The sequence below is a fragment of the Sphaerodactylus townsendi genome, linkage group LG03 (assembly GCF_021028975.2).
Source record: "Sphaerodactylus townsendi isolate TG3544 linkage group LG03, MPM_Stown_v2.3, whole genome shotgun sequence".
Lineage (NCBI taxonomy): Eukaryota > Metazoa > Chordata > Lepidosauria > Squamata > Sphaerodactylidae > Sphaerodactylus > Sphaerodactylus townsendi.
In genome coordinates, this window is record NC_059427.1 from 136,227,405 (window position 1) to 136,240,374 (window position 12,970).

The window sequence follows — 12,970 nt, forward strand, 5'->3', positions numbered from 1 at the left end:
TCCTTACAGTTGAGAAAACGGGGGTATAAATCCAACCTCTTCTTTCCTCCTCCATTTACAGTTTGCCTGCATTCAAGAAATCAACAGGTTTCCTGTCTGAAGTTTCTTTTTTTATTTTTATTTCTTTTTATTTTATGAAATTTCTGTCCCACCCTCCCTGTCCAATGACAGGTTCAGGGCACTGCACAAACATATTCAAAAACAGTTCACTAATACATTAAAATTCACAAAACTACAAGATGGAAACATTATTCAAGCCTACAGCACTCTCCTAGCCCAACTCACAAGTAAACTTCATTAAAACTGTCCCAGTATAGGTGAGATTAAGGGACGGACAACACCAAGGCAGCATATTAATGGGATACATGAGTGGCTTCAACCAAAGGCCCAGTGGAACATCTCTGTCTTACAGGCACTGTTGAACTGTTTAAGGTCCTGCAGGGCACTGGTCTCATTAGACAGAATGTTCCACCAGGCTGGAGCCAGGACTGAAAAAGCCCTGGCTCTGGTTAAGGCCAATCACATATCCCTGGGGCCAGGTCCCTGGGGAGGTTTTATCAGAAGACCAGAGTATCCTCGGTAGGCAGTATAGGGTAATGCAGTTTGGTAGATATGATGGTCCCACACTGCTCCGGACCTTAGAGGTTAAAGTCCAACTCTTGAACCTGCTTTGGAATTCTACTGGCAACCAGTGCAGCTGCCAAAGCACAGATGTAATATGCTGTCTCACCGAAGCACTGGTGAGGAGTCTAGCTGCTGCATTCTGGATCAATGTTAATTTCTGAGTCAGTCTCAAGGGCAGGCCCACATAGATTAAGTTGAAGTAGTCTAGCCAGGAGGTGACCATTGCATGGATCACTATGGCTAAGTCAGTGTAAGTAGGGGGCAAACTACCTAGTCTGATGAAGATGATAAAAGGCAATACTCACTGTGTTAGTGAACTGAACTTCCATAGAAAGAGAGGACCCCAGAGCCATACATAGTCTGTTAACTAAAGCAGCTTGATGTAATGTTGAATCCCCAAATTTTAGCAGCTGGAAACCCTCTACCAAACCACTATGACCCAGTCATAGGACCTCCATCTTCGATGGATATAACCTCAATCTTTTCTTTTCTAACCAACCAGTCATGGCCTCCAGACACTGTATCAGATTATCTGGGCAGCAGCTGGCTCACCCTCCAACAACAGAACAAGCTGATTGTCATCCACATATTGGTGACAACTCAGCCCAAAGCTCCAGACAAGTTGAGCCAGGGGCTGCATGTAGATGTTAAATAACACTATGGATAGGATAGTCCCTTGCAGCACAACACAAACAAGTTGGTGCCTCCAGAATCTCTCCCCTCCCCCCAAGTGTCACCTGCTGTCCCCAGTCCTGGAGAAATGAGGCCAACCATTTCAAGGCTGTACCCCAGATCCCAGCATCAGTGAGGTGGTGGGCCAAAAGGTCATGGTCAGCCATGTCAAATACTGTGGTGAGCTCTAATAACATCAACAGTGCTGATCCACCTCAGTCTGAAGCTCATCTGTGATGGCAACCAGCACAGTCTCCATCTCATGACCAGGCTAGAAGCCTGCCTGGAAAGGGTCCAAAACCGATGTGCCTTCCAGAAATACCTGCAGCTGTTCTGCAACTGCCCTTCAACTACTCTACCCAGAGATGATAGATTCGAGACTCAGCGGCATTGGGCCAGATCCATAGGATCTAATGATGGCTTCTTCAAGACTGGGTGTACCATTGCCTCTTTTAGCCTCCCTGGGAAAAACCCCTGTGATAGGAAGCAGTTGGTAATTTCCAACAGGAGGTCCCATATCACCTCACAGTAGCCTTCACCAGCCACGAAGGACATGGGTCAAGAAAACAAATGATAGGTCTTTCAGCTGCAAATACTCTGTCAATATCAGATGGAGACAGCAGATCTGAGTTCTAGTTTTCCATTGAATTTTAGCCAAACTTTTTACACAGGTCATCAAAAAACAAAACAAAAACAAACAGCCCCCCCCCCAAAAAACATTTAGCACGTTTCCAATTGAGTGTAATGTTTCCTGATGAATCAACTAAGTCCGTGGTGGCGAACCTTTGGCACTCCAGATGTTATGGACTACAATTCCCATCAGCCCCTGCCAGCATGGCCAATTGGCCTTTTCTGGGTTGGACTGCCCCATGGCTGTTCCTTAACTTTAGAATTAAGAAAACTGGGATAAGAGAACACAGACTGGAAGACAAGCTCTTGGCCCTTGACTTACAGTCTGAGACCTGAGATGAGCCAGCCCATGGGATCCAGGACAGGTCCAAGAAGTAGCTTGATCATTTGTCTGGCTATATTACATTTTTGAATGACCACTTACCTGTTTGGGTCTGCATTGGGGACAATTGTGGGTCCTATTTAAATGAGGAAAAAATAGTTTATATTTTAAAAAATAAATACTCTGAAAGCCACTAGAACAGGCTCTTCCACAGGTGCAGAGCTGATCAACATGGTGTTCAGTATGCGCTTCGAGAAAAACACCAAGGTATATGATATTAGTTAGAGAAGTTAAATATTCCACTGAATTATCCAGTGCATATAAACAAAACTAAACTAAACAAAGCTACATGAATAAATAAATACAAAGTAGAAGGAAACTTTCCATCCCAGTTAATATTTATGACTTGCAATTTTCAGGAACTTGGAACAATTTTCTTAAAGAGCTTGATGCTTCGAATCAAAGGAGACAAACTATTGTTATTCTACCCTCAGCTCTGGCCATTGCCAAAGTTGCACAATGCCTGAGCAAAAGCTTATCTGAATTAAAAAAAAGACTTTTTGTTTCTCTGCAAGAGATAACTGGTTCTTTCTGCTGTCAAGTTGATGTGAAGCAGATATTTTTTCTTCCCTCCCTACCTCTTTTCCCACTGCCTATTACAACCTATCTCAGGAAGAGTGTACATTTGGCAAGCAAATGTGTCTTGCAGCTTGATCGGTGCTCTTAAAACCCACTTCATAAGAACTGTGAAGGACTAGCTGTTCCTAGCTCTGCATCTTAAATGAGTGGTATATGATGGAAATTCATTTGAAGCACCAGATGCATTGGAATAACTTCGTTTCTGAGAGTACTAAAAAGTTTTTTAGAAAAAACCCCACAACTCTTGTAGGTACTCTGCCTTGATCACTTCTTGCCTTTCAGCCACAACCATTTAACAGCCCCCATTCTTTTCTGTGGCCATGCTGTTTTTAAAGAATGAACATGAAACCGTATAATCGAATAAAGAAATGCACCTCTGAGCATGTATCCAACAGGAATGTTCCATCATTCACTCGTTCGTTTTGCAGCACATTTGCAAGTTTTGGTCAGCATAACTGAATATTGAGTGAACTGCTTTTGCTGTACACGTTTTCAATCATGAAAAAGTCAATGGCGCACGAACATTGTGTGCAATGGCGTAGTGGTTAAGAGCAGGTGCATTCTAATCTGGAGGAACCGGATTTGATTCCCTGCTCTGCCGGCTGAGCTGTGGAGGCTTATTTGGGGGAATTAAGATTAGCTTGTGCACTCCCACACATGCCAGCTGGGTGACCATGGGCTAGTCACAGCTTCTCGGAGCTCTCTCAGCCCCACCTACCTCACAGGGTGTTCGTTGTGAGGGGGGAAGGGCAAGGAGATTGTAAGCCCCTTTGAGTCTCCTACAGGAGAGAAAGGGGGGATATAAATCCAAACTCCTCCTCCTCTTCTTCTTCTTCTTCTTCTTCTTCTTCTTCTTCTTCTTCTTCTTCTTCTTCTTCTTCTTCTTCTTCTTCTTCTTCTGTGCTTCCCTATTCACCACCATTTAACTTTCCTTATTCACCACCACTTTGCATTTGTCATATTAAGAATTCAAAAAAAAAAATTACCTTTCACTGTTCATGATTTATAGTTGTAAGGTGCCTATCCAGACCTGAAACTATTTGCATTCTTTCCCAATTTCATACAATGTTGTTTTTGGATAAAGTGACCAGATTTTAACATTGGTAAAGAGGGACACCATTGACCGGAGGAGGTGGTGGTGGTGGTTCTTGATTAAAAATTTGGTCTATATGTTGAATCACAGATTAAACAACTTATTGGGCACTAAAATTCCCCTTGGAAGTTTGAACATTTCCATACCCTAGTGCAGCCTTTGTCAAATGCAAGACCATAACAGATATCCTCATTTCAGAACTGGAGAACTCCACTGAAGTCCACAGATCACACAGAATTCCACTGAACCCTACTGAAGATTACCACCCCAACAGTGCAATCCAAAACAGAGGTGCTCCAGTCTAAAGCCACTGAAGTCAGTGGGGTTAGAAAAAGAAGAAGAGTTTGGATTTGTATCCCCCCTTTCTCTCCTGTAAGGAGACTCAAAGGGCTTACAATCTCCTTCCACCCCTCACAACAAACCCCTTGTGAGATGGGTGGGGCTGAGAGAGCTCAGAAGAACTGTGACTAGCTCAAGGTCACCCAGCTGGCATGTGTTGGAGTGCACAGACTAATCTAGTTCCCCAGATAAGCCTCCACAGCTCAAGCGGCAGAGCAGGAAATCAAAACCAGTTCTCCAAATTAGAGCGCACCTGCTCATAACCACTATGCCACTGCTGCTCCAGACTGGAATCGCTCCGTTTTGGATTATACTGTGAATCTTAGAACCACACAGAGTGACCCAGCACTAGGAAAAAGTTTTTAAAGGTGTGTCTCTATACTAATAGTGTGACCCTTAAAGGTGTTCCAGACCCCTGCCATGACTCATCTCAGCCGTGTTGTTCAGATGAACTTGTAGAAAGAGAGGCTGGTTTGCAATAGCAACTCAAAGAGAAATAGATTCATTTTAGTGTGGGTGAAAACTGCTTGCATGGTGCATTGAAAGGCAGAGCAGAATTAACATATGCTCAAGTATGTGATCATGCATCAAGAAGTGTGATGCATGATAAGTGGGACTTTTTAACATCTCTAAAGGGTAGATCTGGCTGGCCGTGGAATGCTATGGCATAGCCTGATTTTGCCAGATCTTGGAAGCTATCAATACACTCTTGACCAAACGATGGCATTCAGGTGTCATTCTAATAGGCCTCTTCCTATTCTTTCTTAGACACATGGCTTGTGTTCCTTTTGTGATTTGGAATGGAATGGAATGGTAGTGCTGGTGGTGTCACTGTTGACACTCTGCCATTTCTTGGATGCACTGCCGTTACATAACCCTGCAGTGCAGTCCCCTCCCCATTTACAGCAGAGCTTTGTCATCAACTCCCTGACCAACATTGTAATATTTTTTTATTGTGATTGAGGAGGTAAGGGGTCAAAATGGAGTGTGGTTACAGATTTTTGCTCTTCCAGAGATATAGAATAATATGCCGAATCCCTGGCTACACAAATACATATCCCAAAACCTTTGCCCTCTTCTGTCCAAAAGGTTTCACGGACATTTTTACTGCCTCCCCCATCTCCTCACACTTAGGCTCATTCCGCACATGCAGAATAATGCACTTTCAAACTGCTTTCAGTGCTCTTTGAAGCTGTGCGGAATAGCAAAATCCACTTGCAAACAGTTGTGAAAGTGGTTTGAAAACGCATTATTTTAGCGTGTCTTGGGAAGGCGCCTTAGCTTCTTGTGCACATCTGTTCCACTCCAAACAGTCTTCTATTAAATGAACTTCTTGAAACTTAACACTTAAGAGGTGAGGGGTAGATTCTGTTTACTAAGAGACGAGGGTAGATTCTGTGTACACAGATTTGCAAAACCAGCATGGTGTAGTGGTTAAGAGCAGATTAAGAAGCAGGTTAGATTCCTTACTCCTCCATGAGTAACAGACTCTTATCTGGTGAACCAAATTTGTTTCTCCACTCCTACATTCCTGCTGGGTGACCTTGGGCCAGTCTCTCTCAGTCCCACAGACCGTTACAACATGTCTGTTATGGGGAGAGGTAGGGAAAGGGGTTTGTATGCCGCCTTGGGCCACTTTACAGGAGAGAAAGGCAGTGTGTAGATCCAGAATTGTTCTTCAAACAGAACAATGGGATTAAGGTCTTTTTCTCAACTCAATGCTTATTTTATAATATTTTTCCAGTGAAGAAGAGGCATGTTATCTCTGTAGACACAAATTCACAGTTTTGAGAACTGTCTGTAATAATATCTTCTGCATGGAAAAACTGCCCAAAATAATGTTACAGAAATCTCTGGAAGAGCATAACATTGTGAATGGGTTAATGGAATTCATCTACACAATTTTTAAGCATTGCATGAATATACAGTCTCATTCTACATAAATTAAAAACTAATCCTTATTTCATGATAAATAACCATCAGACTATAATGTCTCTTGAACAGAAAACTATTCAAATTATCTATAGGTAGATGTTTCCATTAAAAAGCATTTCATTTTTAAAATCTGATTTAATAAAAAAAAATTAAATCAATTTAAAAAAATCAATGACACGCTAACTTTTTACTTGACAGTTTTTAAAACAAGGAAAGTTTTTTGTTTGTGTCATCCACTAACAGTCCAAACCAATTCAATCTGTGACTCCCTCCCCCACCAAAAATGATGCTCAAGGTTGTATTTGTGATGATCCATACAAGCTGCAATGTAAGAATCCATTCAAACACATATCAAATATGCATTGCAAGAACTAGTCCCTCCTTTACAGAGGCCCACCAAGAAACAGTGTATGAGAACATGACTGTCTGCCTCCTCTTCCCCACCCCAGAACATATTTGTCAGCCACAACAGAAATTTCCCTTTTCCAAAACAACCTAGATAATTTCTTGCAAGTTCTTTTGACCTACCCTACACTCCAAGTGAACATGCAGGACTTACTTGGCTGATGCAGGCTGGGAAAAAAATAAAGGATTCTAATTTCCTCCACAATCTATTTTTATTAAAACATAAATATTTTGGCTCTTGGTTTAAGGTGGCTTAAAGTAATAAACTACAACATCCCCAGCGAAACCCCAAGAGTGTGGTGTAGTGGTTAATAATGCTGGATTAGCATCAGGGAGAACCAGGTTTGAGTCCCCACTTGTGCCACAGAAGCTGGCTTGGGTGGGTCAACACTGTTACAGTACACCTTAACCTACTTCGCTGGATTGTTGTGAGAATAACATTGAAGAGAATGACATCAGCTATCTTGGGATCCCATGGGGGGGGGGGAAGTGGGGTATGAATGCATTAAATGAAATAATGAAATAGCAAGTTCCAAATCGTCCCCCCCCATTTACTCTTCCTCCCCCTCCTTGTTGAAATCTGCTGGTTCTGCACCCAGCTTGCACCCACCTGCCGCCATCTGCCCCCTCCCCACCCCCGTCGAGGCATTGCACTCAATGCCCCAAGCCAGCAACCTGCCGGCTCCCTTCCTCCTCTCTAGGGAATGGCCCCCTCCCAAGACCTTCGTTTTAAAAGCCTATTGGCCTCCGATTGGGGGGGAGGAACAAACCAATGAGCTGGGGGGGATCAAGATTTCCACGCATTGCAAGATCTGCAAGGCTGGAAGAAAAGTGATCCCAAGCCGCCCGGTGACCACCAGCCGCACCCGGAGTTCCTCCTCTCTCTCCCCTGCACCTGCCGAACAAACCAATGAGCAGGGTTGTTGTTTTTTGAAGATTTCCACGCATTGCAAGACTGGAAGAAAAGAAAGTTACCCTAGCCCTTCCCAGTTCCCACATTTTTGCTGTTTCCCCCCCCCTCTGAAAGAATGGGGGCAACCAGAGGGGGGGGTCGGTTTACCTTGCTTGCCAGCCAGTCAGATTCCGCAGCAGGGCTTGCAGGGTTGCCGGTTGGTCGCGGTCACGCCACCGCCACTGGAGCCACCCGGTGACTTCCACCCGCACCCGAAGTTCCTCCTTCCCCCCGCAACTGCCTGCCTGCCTGCCTGCGAGACACACGCAGCTGCAGTCGGCTTCGCCTCTTCGCCCCGGCCGGCCGTGTTTCACACACGCGCCAGTTAGTTTCACTGTTTCACAGGGAAGTGGGCGCCGCCGCCGCCGCGCTGGTCGTTTGGTGGGAAACTTTTAACGCGCCAGGCCAGCACGCAACCGCACTGCTGCTGAGGAGGAGGGGCGTAACGAGGCAAAAAAAATCTCGTGGTTCCCTCATTCACATGCCCTTCCAACTGGCAAAAATCGGGACTTTTTAAAATCGCCGCGGGACGCGGGACAAGTTCTTTAAAATCGGGAGGGTCCCGCGAAAAGCGGGACTAATGGTCACCTTATTCTTACCTATAACTATCTCCTCAAAACTATCCAATTGCAGTAAAACTGTCAACATTTGTGGTCCTTCCCCAGTGTCTGCCCTACCAGCTGGTGTAAGTGCCACTTATGCTGGTTGGGAGGGCAAATAGAGAGGCAGGCAGGCATCATGGAACTCTGAGGCACCCAACTCACTTCTGGCCACTGCTTCCAGAGTTGTGTCAGCCTAACTTGTAGGCTGACTAACTTGGGGTCATTCTGCTGGTGTTCTCAGAGGCAGAGTCAACATTAATCAACTCCCACTGGGCTTTGACCCCAGGATTGCCAGTGGCGGGGAAGACTGACTTAGGGCCTTTCCCCACTTTTCCTTTTACCACCTTTCCTTTCCTTACCACCTTTCCTTTCCTTACCACCTTTCCTTTTACCACTTTTCCTTTTACCACCTTCACTATGTGCTACTCACTGTGCGCGTCATTTCTGGCACGCGTCCGGGCTTCCCCACGACAAAAGGCGCCATTTTGAGGAGTGCCAGGAATGATGCACACTGAGGGGGCACAACAGTGGCAGCGTCGGGGCGGCTGCGTTGTCGCCGTCCCTGTAGTTGGGAGTGCCGCGGGACCCCGCGCTACTTGGCCCAAGTAGCGCGCAGCAGAAGGTAAGTGGGGAAAGGCCCATGCAAAGCCCTTATGGAGACTTTTTGCTTTTCCTGTCTCCCCACACCACTGGAAAGCCCTCTGGAGATTTCCAGAATATTTCCAAAACAGAATATTTTATTCTACTCACTTTATTCTGCTCACAAGAGAGACACCAGAGAGCCAGCCCAATAACAGCAGGCAGTTGCAGTAATGAATTTTAGAGATGATTTGCTGCAAACCACACTAAGTGGCAAATGGATTTAAATATAAGAACCAGTTTTGTTCTTATTCCAAACCTATGTAGATAGGTGATGTGCTGTGTAATTGTTTTTCTGCGCAATGTACTTTCCTAAAACAGTCGTTCATCTTGTGGATGATGCTAGAACTGTCTTTTTACATTTACAGTCAATGTTTCATCTTGGTTAGAAGAACTACTGAAACAACAAAGAAGGTAAACCTCATGAGTTTCTTCCCTTCCCCCTACACTTTCAGCGGAACAACTGTTAATGTCCTGGGGGGAATCATCACTACCACCACACTCAATTCTGATACAACAGAAAGGCAAACATGTACAGAATGTTTGAAAGAAGCTTGAGGGAGAAGGAATGTGATGGAATCATCGATGATTGGTTTCTGATGTGATGATTTGGTCCAAAGAAATTTTAAGAAAATATTATAGTCTGGGTTAGAAAAATAAATGAAGTAACAGAAGAATCCACCGATTGTTTTGATAGGGCATTTAAACAATTGATAGCTCAGCCCTGTCCAGAATTTGTTATAGGTCTACTAATTTCAGTCAGACATTGATATGTAGATACTAGAATGATATAGCCATGCCTCTGATTCATGACTTTGTAAGAACATCTAGGAAACAGTTGAGAAACCACATACTATATTAAAGGTTTGACAAAGTAAATGAAGGATCAACCTGTGTGAGACAGCTTGGAATATATTCATAATTTTTTGGAATTCTTTTTGGAGCATAGCATCAGCAATATGCTCAATTGGCTGTAATTTCTAACTATATGTGCATAACCTACGAGTATTTGCTAAAACTAGCTTGTTATTTTGAATCCTTTTTTTTTGAGAAATATTAAACAGAAAGCTGAGCCAGTGGGAGAGGATCTTTCATAAACAAGACCAATATCTTGGCTGTGGTTGGTGTAGGGAGTATACACACTTTATTCTTTTATCTGATGGTGGGCATATTTGGAACACTTAACTGCAGGTGTTTTTTTTTAACAACAGAAATATGAATCATCCATTGTTACGCACTGTTTGCATTATTATTATCATCATCTGCATTTGGCTCACCTGAGCACCATGTTCCCCCATTTCAAAACACAGACAATTCTCTAACCTGTTTATTTCTCTTGCTATTCTTTAACTGGATTCAGGATTGTGCATGAAACAGATCTGTTGTATTTTGGAAACATACTTTGCACAGATTACCAGGAGTTAGAACCCACCATGTGATAGGGCCCCATGTGCCAATTACTACAGTTTATCTACATTTCCCATAAACTGGATAGCATGGACATTGGACAGCTATTGGGTTTTTTGGGTTCTAGGAAGCTTCTGAAAATGTAAGGATTATAGATTTGCTGAGGTGAAACCATCCTGCAGGAGGTATTTTAGAGCCCCATCTATACATGGTGTAAATAATAAGTATGGTAACTGCATAGTCCAGGTAGTACATGACAGCCTTGCATTCAAACTTAATAGGAGAATTAATTATCTCTTTCCATCTCCCCTGAATTAGAGGCCAAACCAAATTATACATTTGTTATGAGTCAGACTGGGGTTTCTAACTCTAATCCCTCTCAATTAGATGACAGCTTCTGGGAATTAACGTCCCAAGGACTGCAGGAAAACTATTGCCCTTTGGGGACTGCTTGTGTACTCTTTGCAAACAAAACACCATCCTGAGTTGCTTTGGGTTGAGAAAATGGCACAAGGAGGAGGCTGAAACCCTCCCTTCCCATGCTGTGGGCCTGATTTGAACCCAGGGTTCTGCAGGACATGCCCAGAGAATCAGTGCACAGCTGCTGTCTGACTGAGGAGAGTTAGAGTTGGATTATGGGAGCTCCAGTGCAACTAGACACAAAACATATTGTCAGTATAGTGTCTCTTATGGCCCTCAGCTTTACTTCCTTGCCTATAAAATGAGAATATGAGTCAGTCTGTGGCTTTGATCCCACCAAACACCAGTGGAAATCACTGTTCTCCAGAGCCATTTGTGATCCCAGGAAAGTTTGTTTCCAGGGTCAAAGGACATATTTATAACACTATCCACACTGCTTGGGTGGCTTTAATGGGGAGGGGGGAAGAAATGAGATTGCCTTTTTTTGTTTGTTTCTTGCATGCGTGGGACTCCTCCACTCATGGAAGAAAATGAAAGGAACAATTTCACCCCCTTCTCTCTAACCATTACAGCCACTTGATCAACATGGCTACACACTGCTGTATCTTTGAAATCCCACATTCTGCACTGGTTGTACTATGGTAGCCTAGGCAGTTGGCTGTTCATATTCTCATTTCACTTTTTATTCCTAGTCCTGTAACATTTCTGGGGTCCAAAATAGAAGCCAGAAGAAGTAGTCCAAGCAGTTTCAATCTAAGAAGCAACTCCAACAGATTCAAACAGGCACTCTCAACTAACTGAACTGCATAGGTGAACATGTGATTTTAGGGAGGGCCTTCAAAGCAATACACTCAAGTGATATAATAACTTGTTATAAGTTTCATCACAACAAGTCCTATTGCATTGTTCAATTGCATTTTTTAAATTATATGTCTTATGCTGCAAAGGACATCCAAGTCCTTTGATTCCCTGGAATAAACTCTCCCAGGATTGAAAGCTGCACTGGAGGGTAGAGCTGACAGGGAAGATCTCATGATATTTGTGCCTGTGGATCACTGGATCTAACCCTGTCTTTTTCAAGGATCAATCTGACTATTGTTATGTTTATAATGTTGTATTGTTCTATCATGATTGCTGATGTTTTGATTTTGTAATACTGCTTATTGTTGCCTATATTATATGTGTGGTACACTGCCCTGAGGCCTCCGGGGGAGGGCAGTATAGAAATTAAATCACCATACCATACCATACCATACCATACCATACCATAAAGGGACATAAATGTCTGTACATTTTTGCTTGTAAATTTAAGTACATAATAGAGTTTTCTGAAGGATTTTGTTCCCCTGGGGATAAATGTCACTCAAGGAAATTGATCATTCTCCACAGTTTTGAATAACCATGTTGTTGTGCCATGTGCTGTCTTTTGGAATGCCCATGAATTTTTATGAGGATTAGTAATTGATAAGCATGAAAAACATTGACTAGCTATTGTCATATTAATTTTTTATCCTTTGCACACTCATTGCCTCCACAATAATTTACAAAAGCTAGTAATAGTGGTATGCATTCAGCAAAGCTGAACTGACCCCCTGCCCCAAAAAACCTTATTGAAAAAGGCACCTATTTAAGAGAGCCAAAACCTGTATCCCAACTAATGCTGCATTTTCCAGCATTTTGGTGGCACTTCAGCACTGTCACTAATTTTAAAAGACTAGGGAGAACCCCTTTCTTACTTTCTCCTCCTCACTCTTCAGCTGGCTGGCCTGGCCCAACATTTAGTTCTATTCTGCCGCAGCCTCCAAACTCCATGGGGCCCAGAATTTGGTTCTGCACTGCCGCCTCTGAACTCCACATATGTTTTGGAGGTGGGAGGCAGGGGAGAGTTGAATGTTGGGCCCAGCATTCAGCATTCAGCTCTGTGGACTTCAGAGGGGGCAGTGCAGAACTGAACTCAGGGCTTGGCTGAGCTGAGCCTAGCATTAAGGTCTGAACTGCCACCTCTGAAGTCCACGTGGGTTTCAGACGCAGCAGCCCAAAGCTAAAGGCTGAGCTTGGCCTGGCCAAGCTGTGTTCAGCTCTGTGCTGCCACCTCTGAAATCCATGGGAAGTTTGGAAGCAGTGTGGAATGTTTTGAGTTCAGGTTTAATAGACATGAAAACTTTTAAATTTCTGATTTTTTTTAAGGAACCTTATACTAGAATGCGGTTTTGACTTTCTTTGGATTTTTCGAAAACTTCTGGGTTTAATTACACCACAACGTAAAAAATGCAAAAAAAGAAAAGAAAGAA